We start from the raw sequence: 9,893 nt of genomic DNA, 5'->3' as shown, positions 1-9,893 counted from the left end.
TCCTTCACTTACAAAGGGGGACTAAAAAGCATTTCTTCTTCAGGTTCATCGAAGAACCAACCAGTCCTTCCTCTCCCTATGGTCGAGCGTCTTAAAACCTTTTGCGTGCTCATATAAAGGGAGGTCTATGGTAAAGGGGCGAAGCGGTCCAATCTGCGTAGCTCTTCGGTGTGGCTTTGTTTAAAGAGACTATCCTCCTCTGCAGCTATCTCCTACAAGCTTGTTCTTAGGTTGTATAGTAATGGTCAACAACAAGCGTGGTCATAAGCAAAGCTTAGTCCATGTTTTCGTAGCCGAAGAAAATTTCCTTTGTTATAGGCTTGTCCTTCTGGTAGCTCTTAGGGTTGCTGAAAGTGTGCAATAAGATAAGGAAGCAGGATCAGGATCCGTAGCAATCTTGTGAAGCTGTGAGGAAAGCCCTTGTTGGAGTTGGAGGAATAAATGTAAACGGAGAATATTATGTTGTAGGAGAAGAAGCTGTTATAGGTTCTGCTTCCTTGCTTGTCGTTAAGGTGTTGGAAGCTACTGAGCTCGGTTGTTCTAGTTAGAAAGAGAGCGGATACTTCCCCCCGAAGGGGTGGTCTAAGTAAAGCCGAATAAAAGCCCTCACCCTCGATTCTCTTGAAAGTCTGGCAAAGCTTCTAGAAGGCCGACCACTACATAGGAGCGATAGCGAAGCCAAGCCAGTACGGTACCAATGCTTTATTTCTAATAAGAACCATCCCCTCGCTCAGTCCAATTGGTTCTCTATCTTTATGGTATTCGTCGTCCTTTGACCGCACCATATTCACCTCAACAAAATGGTGTTGCCGAAAGACGCACAATCCTTAACATGGCACACAACTCCGGCGAATAAACCTTCCCAGAGGTAGACTAGTTTAAATGGAATCAGGCCAGTCTGCTTCCTCAAATGCAGTTTCAGAATCCATTGAATAAGCAGAAAAATCCGCTTTCGAAGAGGGTTCAGCGAAAGACCTTCGAGAAGACTAGTCCACTCGGGATCTTCTAAAGTCAAGAAGCTAAAATTGCTACTTTGATTCTCTAAAACCCGCCTTTCATTCAAGAGTGGATGATTGACCTATCGAAGAAAAAAAAAGCCTTGCCTACTCGAGAAGCTGATTCAATAGCAACTGACTAATGATATTCTTGACTTTCCTTTCATTCTTTCAAGTCAAACTAGGCTCCTCCCACACCACAAGGATGGCTAAACTCGCCGCTGGAATGGTTGAATATCAGGTTTAGGCATGCCCCTGCTTTCCAATAGGACTTTCCTTAGCCTTAGAACGAGACAGATATTGAATGAACGGAAAGGCTCGTTGATACCTTTACGCCGACACGAAATCGATTTGCTTTGGCTGATAGCTGTGCCATTTAACCATTCGAGTTAGACCACGACACAGAACAGCTAACAACCATATGGAAGGGAAAGAATCCAATCTCCTTCTTCATTCTCTTATTGGCCTTACAGCGGGCCAAAGAGCAAGGTTTGGAACCCCAATCCCCCCCTTTGAAGGGAGAGGGGTGAACCTTCTGTCTGATTCAATCTCATCTATTGCTGCTTTTGAACCTTCATTTTAAGAAATTCCTGAACGAGAAAGCGGTATGTATGGTTGGCGTATGCCTGGAAACTAGTCCTGAATGATATCATCAACTGCACGATTGACCATGAGTAAGCACTTTTTACAGCAAGAGAAGAGTCCTCCTCCTCACAAGGACCGACTCCTTTGTGCGATCAACCGCGAAAAGTCAGTAATAAAGAATCTGCTCTCCGGTAAGCGAAGGAAAGCTGGTCAAAGCCTGCCATGGCGTCAAGGCAGTTCGACAAAGGCAGAAAGAGTCTCCGTCCTGAACACAGAAGGAAGGTGGGTTTGTAAATGCTTGAACTGATTGATCTAAGTGAGCTACGAGGTTAGTCTTCTAGGATCAACTTGCTTCAAAGTTCCCATTCATTTATTTGTGAATTTCAGGAATGATCCTATCAGTGATTATGTACTAGGCTTATCTAATGAATTGAGTCTTCCAAGAAAGGTTTCTAATGAATCTTGAGGTTCTAGATTCGTTCAAAAGGCAGAAAGGAATAGGCTCAGGGCCGTACCTTAATGAACCCTAACCATATTGATAAAGTTTGGTATACTTTATATCAGCTTGAAAACTTCTACTCCCTTGGGGCTAGACTCCTTTCGTAGATAAAAAATGTTAGGACTTACTTGAAACATGCTTTCCAACGTTGTCGGCATCTGCCTAACCTGCTTTAGCTGCAGCGCCTGCGGGGGAAAGAAGAGTTAGGGGGTGGTATCGTCTAACGTATAATAAGAGCATGTGTTTTCCAATTCTTAGACTTTGTTTTGACTTCGGTTGTTGCCCCTTGTTCGCGTGCTTATGTGGGAGTCCGCTTCTACGCAGGAGGTATCCAATGCCTTATGTCATCAAAATACCTTGAAGATTGACTTCAATTAGCCCTTACTACTCTTTACTTTGATAGGTCGCGCCCTTTCTCACTCTATTAGGTTCTTCTTTTGAACATGATGAAGAGCTCTTATAGGCTTGATCTTTCTTTTCAAGCTGAATCGAATAATAGAAATCTCGTAAGAGAAGAAAGAAGAGTCGCTTTCTTCATATGCCAAAATTCCCATGCCTTTCTTGGTTGGCAAACCCAACCGGTGATTTCGGACAAGTCTTTCTTCATTTTTGAGCAAGAAGCGGAACTACAGAAAGGAAATTTTGTTAATAGAATATGTCATCTTATCTTCGAATTTTTGGTACTTCTGCAGCTATTGTAATTAGTTCTTGTTTCTTCCAACTTTATAAGGGTCCTCTTTTTTCACCTAACACTTTTTTTGTCCTTTTTATTTACTTCATTTTTATTTCATCTTTACTCGAATTACTTAATGAATAGATTTGGTATTTTTTTGTTTTTTTGGGCTTATTTTATTCTTGTTATGATTTCATCACTAATAATGACTTATGGGAAGGTCTACTTACATGCTTGCCTTGCGACATGCTTTGTAGAATTATACTCCTTCCTGGGGATAGGAGTACTCATTTCCAGTGGACCAGGAGAAATGGTTGGTACTAGGATGATGCCCGCCGGATCAGATTCGGCTAACAGTGCGAACTGGCGGGATTATCTAAACCTTTCTCCGGAGGAGGGCGTCACCCCCTGGGGCAGTGAGCTTTCTCGGGGTGGGACATGTGCTTTTGCCGCGGACGCCCCTTCAGGGGAACCTGGCCCTGCAGCAGTACCGGGAATTCCGGATCTGAATACTCCTTCAGTTCCTGAGCAGCCGCCCCTGGAACCACAGGGCGTCTCGCTGGAAGAAATTCTTCCGGTTAGGGAACGCCTACGGGATTACTTCCAATCCCTAAACGTTCTCGACTTCCCTCCTAGTGACTCTTTTCTTTCCTCCACACTGGAACACTTAGATATTCGACCTGGTACATCTAGGACCCGTTTAAGTGCTCTTCGTCATATAACTGAAGCTTTGATTCTGGAACGGGGGAACGGCCCGCCGCCATATAGTTGGGCCAGAGGAATTCTCCATTTAGAAAGGAGGATGGAGGCATGGGAGGACCTCAATAGGGGCGGAGTCCAATCCGAAGCCTTTAAGCTTTTGCAAGACAAAGTCGTCCGGCGACATGATTTAGATTCGCACTCGGAGACATAGTCTTCTAAGTTTCAATTTCTCTTAGGTCCGCTCCTGGCTCGATGCGCTTAATGAAAGGGAAATCCCTAGATTAAGAAAGAATTTCCTTTGTAATTAAGCAGCATCCTTTAAGTGAGTTGGGGGGCGGCTTTGTATAGTAGGGGTGCGCCGGACCGCCGACGAATAATAGGTACCCTCACCCCAGGCAGAGTTAGTGAGCCGTGTAATAGGCGACCATTTCGCGCGGTTCGGGGGGCACTTGAGTCAGCCGCCGGCGCCCGACTGCGTCTTGACCCCTATCCAATTTTTGGGCCAATTCCCTCTTCGTACTACCAAAAAATGAGATTCTTGCCGAATCCGAGTTTGCTGCTCCAACCATTACCAAACTAATACCTATTCTGTTTAGTACTTCAGGTGCTTCTGTTGCGTATAATGTAAATCCCGTAGCGGATCAATTCCAACGAGCCTTTCAAACTAGTACTTTTTGTAATCGACTCTATAGCTTCTTCAATAAACGCTGGTTCTTCGATCAAGTTTTGAATGACTTTATAGTCAGATCATTCTTGCGTTTCGGGTATGAAGTCTCATTCGAAGCTTTAGACAAAGGTGCTATTGAGATATTGGGCCCCTATGGTATCTCGTACACATTACGACGATTGGCCGAGCGAATAAGTCAACTTCAAAGTGGATTTGTTGTGCGAAGAGTGCGTTATGACCCGTGGCCGCCTGCCCGGTGGGGGCGGCTCCTCCGTTGTGGGTAAACGGGAAACCCGACTCTACGAACCCGAGGAAAGGCTGCACAGCAGTAGTAGGGGCGTTAAGACCGGAGCTTTTTGTAGTGCTAGCAAGAATGCAAGTGAATCAATTTCATTCCCTAGCGAGTGAAGTGCTTACGCCCCTTTAGAGAGAGGGGCCAGCAAAAGAACTCGTTCTTCCATTTTGAGATCTTTAAATTCGTAAGATCATGATAGAGTCCCCTTTACTAATAGAATATCAAGGTTAGGGGGCTGAGCTGTCTACTTCGCGAGCCTTCTGTGCCCTGTTTTAAAACTTCCCTTTTTTCTTCCGTCCACGAGGTTCTGAAAGAAAGAAAGGGGCGGCTATCTGGCGGGAGTCGTTTCGGTTGTATGCCACGAGGTCCCTATGGACAAGGGGACAAGTGAATTCTCGCTTTTGAGCGCAGGCAGCCTTCTACCATCCATCCCATTGCATTCTATCGTCTCGTATTGTACTGTACCGTATCAGACCAGATAGATCTATTGAGTGAGAGAAAGGTAGTGTAACTAATTATATATTCTTTCAATATTTTTATATTGATAGGGATCCCCATTCATTCCGTCATTCCCGTCACTACGGATTGATTGTCCCTACCTAACTACATGGTAGTGGTCTAGAGAGCGCAATTGCTAGAGCACGGGAGAATGAAGAGTAATGATTTCAGCAAGAGCAGCCGGACGGACTAGTATAGTGAGTCTAGTGACTACTAGAGTAGAGTTAAGTCAAAAGGTATAGTATAGCAGCCTTTCCGAGCGAGCCTCTGGGATCTCCTGTAAACCCCCATGATGTGGTAAAGGGAGGATATTAGGGGAAGCAGTGAGTGGAGATTCTCCTGCAGAGAGCCGGATGAGGGGAGACCTTCACGTCCGGTTCGGAGGGCGGGGATATCCCGACCCTACTATCATTATGCCTTTGCAATGTTACTTGGTTCAACTCTATTTGTGACCTTTTCTCGTATGTGGGACTTTCTATCTTCTTGGGTAGATAATCGATCGTCTTTCATTTGGATAGTGAGTAGTTTTTATAATAATAAGTCAAGTCAAGAATAATAATCGAACTGGAGGAGCTTGCCGGGATGGCTTGGTAAGCAAGCAACCAGGCGCCAACTCCCAGTTCTTTCTCTTCTTTCTTTTTTAGTTTAATGACAGTTCATCAAAACAATTGTCCAAGATTGCTAGATCGAGCACGCGACGCGCATAGTCTTAAGCCCAAGAACGGGTTGTATCCTTTTAAACATTTTTACTACTTCCTTGCCTCTTCCTTTTCAGAGATCTCGTTGTTCTCTTCCCAGATTTTTTCCATACTTTCGCAGTCTTCTTCATTATGTTGTTCGCTGACTTTCTAAGGTCTAACCTTTCGCTCCTTTACTGAAAAGGCGCGTAACGCCGGAATGCTCATCCCTCGCCTGGTATACCTTCCAGCATCCTCACTTGTCTTGTTCCATACTTTAACGAGTAAGCAAATAGGAATTACCTTACTCTCTTGAGTAAGCAAGTCAACTACCTTTAGATCCAGTAGCTTACTAAGGCATCCGTTGATCCTGAACCACCTATGAGATAGGCCTGCCTGTGCCTTCAGGCGAGAAAGAAAGATAGGTTTTCAATTTATTAGGAAAGTGATAGTTCTCTTGCAGAGAGAGAGAGTTCCTGGGAGTTGGAGTCTCCAGACGAGTGTCTCTCAAGTGGAGAGATTTTCTTACTCGACCAATAGGGAAGGGATAGGATAAGGCAAGTAAGTTATTACGCTTAGGAAAGTTCCCCGCCATTCATTAAAAAAGGGACTATTCTGTTGAAGTCCTAAAGACATCCAGTGCCAATGCAGCGGAGAGTGCCCTTTTCCTTCCTTCTCTTGTAACCGCGGTTTTAGGAAGAGGGGCAGTTGACATACACCTAGTTTCCAGTCATGGAGGGATAGTCTATCTAGTTGAAGTTTTAGTTCCAGTAGTCTAGCTATCCTGTTAGAGGTCGTCTAATGGGAGTCGGGCTATGGGCTCTTCAAAAGATCTAGCTTTACTTATCAGCTAATTAAATGAATTCCTTGCCAATCCCAGGGTCAGCAAGACAAGAAGCAAATGCTAAAATGAAGAATGAAAAGAAGCTTTAGCGAGCCAATTACATTGCCTTGACCTTAAGAAGAATTTGAAAGATTTGAAGGAGAGGAAGCATTGAACTGAAAGGAAACCTCTGAGAACAAAAAAACATATTGAAATAGAAAGTGAAATAGAAAGAGGGGTATCTCCAGTAGGAGGAAAAGGAGAATTTCTTGTCCCAAGTATCGGGCATAACCCACTTATGGAAGGGCCTGCCAGTTTAAGATGTTTTCTTATTTATAGCTATAGCCTCTTTACTCATTATAAGAGAAGTCTTACCCGCACAATCCTATGGCGAGCTAGGTTTACGGGACCCCCTTAGCCAGAAAAGAGAGGCAATGAAATTCCTCATATCTTTCATTCGAGGCTGAGGATTTCATGTCTGGTATGACTTAACTGCCTATTCCTAAAGGGAAGTTTTTAACATCTTTTTTCTTTCGGGTCATAGGTCATTTCTGATATCGTACAAAAGGTAGTTTACTTACTTAGTTAAAGCAAAGCATTAAGGTTGTTTACATGCTTACATGCTTGCATTATGGGGGAAAAGCAAGAAAAAAGTACATATATCAATTCTGATACCCTTTAGAGTAGATGTAATAAAATCTCAAGAAGGTATTAATCTAAATCATCATTCAGATTTTATTATTGTCTATCTATTATGGGGTGTTCAGTTGATATAGGTTGATATTGAATCATCTCCTATTTTCAGACAAACCACTCAGTGCTAGCAGCTCCGATCCCTTACTTCCCAGCTTGATTCATTCGCTGTGGCTAGACAATTTGTTGGGGCCAATGCTAGATCGTAATAGACTGACCAGACACAGCAGTAGCATAACCAACCAGAGACAGCAGTAGCCTAACGAACCATCAGTATGAGCAAATTATCAGTCTGATACCCTATAAAGACCCACCTTCCCTTTGCCTTAGAACGATATGAACATGCCCTTAAACTTTTCCTTCCTTCCTTCGAGGGTAAGGGCATGTCCAGGTGGATATGCCCGCCCCCATTACCTCTAAGCGATGTCCCCAAGGATATCGTTTAGTATCCGTGAAACACACAGGAGAGTACTCTACTAATACTTAAGGAAGAAGAACCCTTACGCTTTACCCCAAGCTCCATACTATCACGAAGTACTCCGCTAGGGAGCGAAGGAAGCCAGCTCGTCTAGGCTTCCGAGCGTATCCGTGTTCTAGTTACACGGAGTGAACGATCGGATGTAGCTGGACACGCGAATCACTAAAAAGAGTAGCGTGTCCAGCGGCTAAAACAAAGCTGAAAACACTTCGTTGAGCTGTCTTTCTTCATTAAAGTCAGATAGTTGATCGAGAAAGCACCGCATCAAAAGGGCTACATCGAGTTCTATACCATGATCTGGGAACCATGAAGACAGCCCGCCACTGGAACTTGCTCTCGCTCCGCTCGTTCCCACCTGCCTTCTCCCCACTAGAGTGAGAGTCACTCTAGCAGGAACCTCACAAACCTTTTCGGTCTGTTACTAGTATGTTAGGTTTTTTCGGTCACGGAGCCGGAAAAACCGGTATCGGGATCTTTACAAAAAGCTTTCTAACGTCTTTTTTGTTTTAGCTGCGAGCAATCCACGTTTGTGATCTCGTATATTTCGATTTTCCGGCATCTTACTGACCCTCATCTTTTTGCAAAAAGCCGCTCCACGGTAGTAAAGTCTCATCTTGTGTGTTGGCTGAAGTGACAATAGTTACATTGAACCCTCGAATATGTTCGAAGATCTCAAAATGATCTTCTAGTTCCGGGGAGAATTCGCAAAACTCCGTTTCCATCGAGAATTGAATGGAGTTTTCCCGTATTTCCACCAGAGAATCTAAGAGAGACGTTCCTTCTCGAGCTCCCTGCATAGTTTTGAATAGATTCGGGTTTTCTCCCGCCCCTCTTCTAGCCCCCTTTTTAGAAAATATAACCTCTTTTCTTCCTCAGCCCCTTCAAAATAGGAGTCGACTGCCCTCTCCATATTGTGAGGATCCCCCACGGGGGTCCCCTGCTCCCGGAGAATGTCTTTCATCAATGAAACGATTTCCCCCTTTAGGGCTCGGGCCCTTGGAGAGCAGGCGAAATCTTCCGGAAATGGAGTTTCGGGCCCGTGCCGGGGCCTCTTCCGTAGTCTTTCCTCCCCTGATGGACCACCTGGCCGCCCATCGGCATCGTCAGGAACAAAAGAAGGATCCCCCAAGGGTCCCGGTGGTGTACTGGACCCCCCGGGCACTCCCCCCGAACTAGCCGGCAAATGCTCCGGGGCTTGGGCAGGGGCAGCCACAGGGGCTTGGGCAGAAGCCTCCCCTTCAGAAAAGAGGGACTCTAGATTTGGATTTTCCGCCATCATGGTAGAATAATCCTCCCCTGGCGAGTTAGGGGGGGAAGGCAGAGGAAGTGGCTGCCCTAGAACACCTAAGACACCAAAGAATGAGAAGAATTGCGCGAAGACCATAATCAAGTTGGATGAAAAGGATACTCGTAGAAAATACATATAAAGTCCACCTATAAGTCCAATCATAAAGTAAATGATAAAAACTACTCTTTTCCCAAATAAAATATATAAGCGAAAAGAGTAGAGACGATACAAGAGAACAACACATAAAAGGACTATTCCCCCACAAATTAAATTTGGACTAGTGATGACAATCGACTTCCCTTGCGATCCAAAACCATGGGCTAGAAACATTGCGGTGAGACCCGTTAAACTATGAAGTAGAAAATTGACTTTCCTTGTGAACATGATATGAGAATTTCTTTTCTTTAGGGTACGCGCTTCCTAACTAATCTCGGGTACTCTACGCCTGGATGGTAAGGACTGATGTTTGAATAAGTTCAGTCCTGCCATCTCCACCCAAGCCTCAACCGTCTGATGTCGGAAGCTCCATTACTTTTGCACTGAGCTATTGAGTACTGAACTTTCTTATATATGAAGACCTCTGCTAGTAGTCTATAAATTGAAAACCCCGGAACACGAATTTGCGATCACTTTCACTTGAGATGGAAACTTCTTTTTCCTTCTTTGCCGGCTATCTCTGCTATCAATGAGACAATGCCCAATGGAGGGCTATGAAATGGGTGTAGCTCAATCATCTGCTATTCATCCCCTCCTTTACTTTTGTTGAAAAAAGACTTTCTCTTCCGGCGTAGATACTCTACTTGAGTCTAAAGACCCCACTGTCTCTCTTTCATCCAAATAGCATTCGTGGTGATCGTAGGCGGCGGGTTAACCGGCTCCCCGGCCCCGTTTCGGAGCGCTACTGAGGTGCTCTTTGGCTCCACCGCTTTCTTGTTCAAGCCACGAATGCAAAAAATACTTCATCAATGAAATTGAGAAAAGTAGAACTAGAACCAATCTTCGCTTTCTTCTCTTACGAAA

The sequence above is a fragment of the Chenopodium album genome, chromosome 1, assembly GCF_948465745.1.
Source record: "Chenopodium album chromosome 1, dcCheAlbu1.1, whole genome shotgun sequence".
In the NCBI taxonomy this organism is placed as follows: Eukaryota; Viridiplantae; Streptophyta; class Magnoliopsida; order Caryophyllales; family Amaranthaceae; genus Chenopodium; species Chenopodium album.
The sequence above is the reverse complement of the archived record's forward strand: the minus strand, read 5'-3'. Positions refer to the sequence as shown.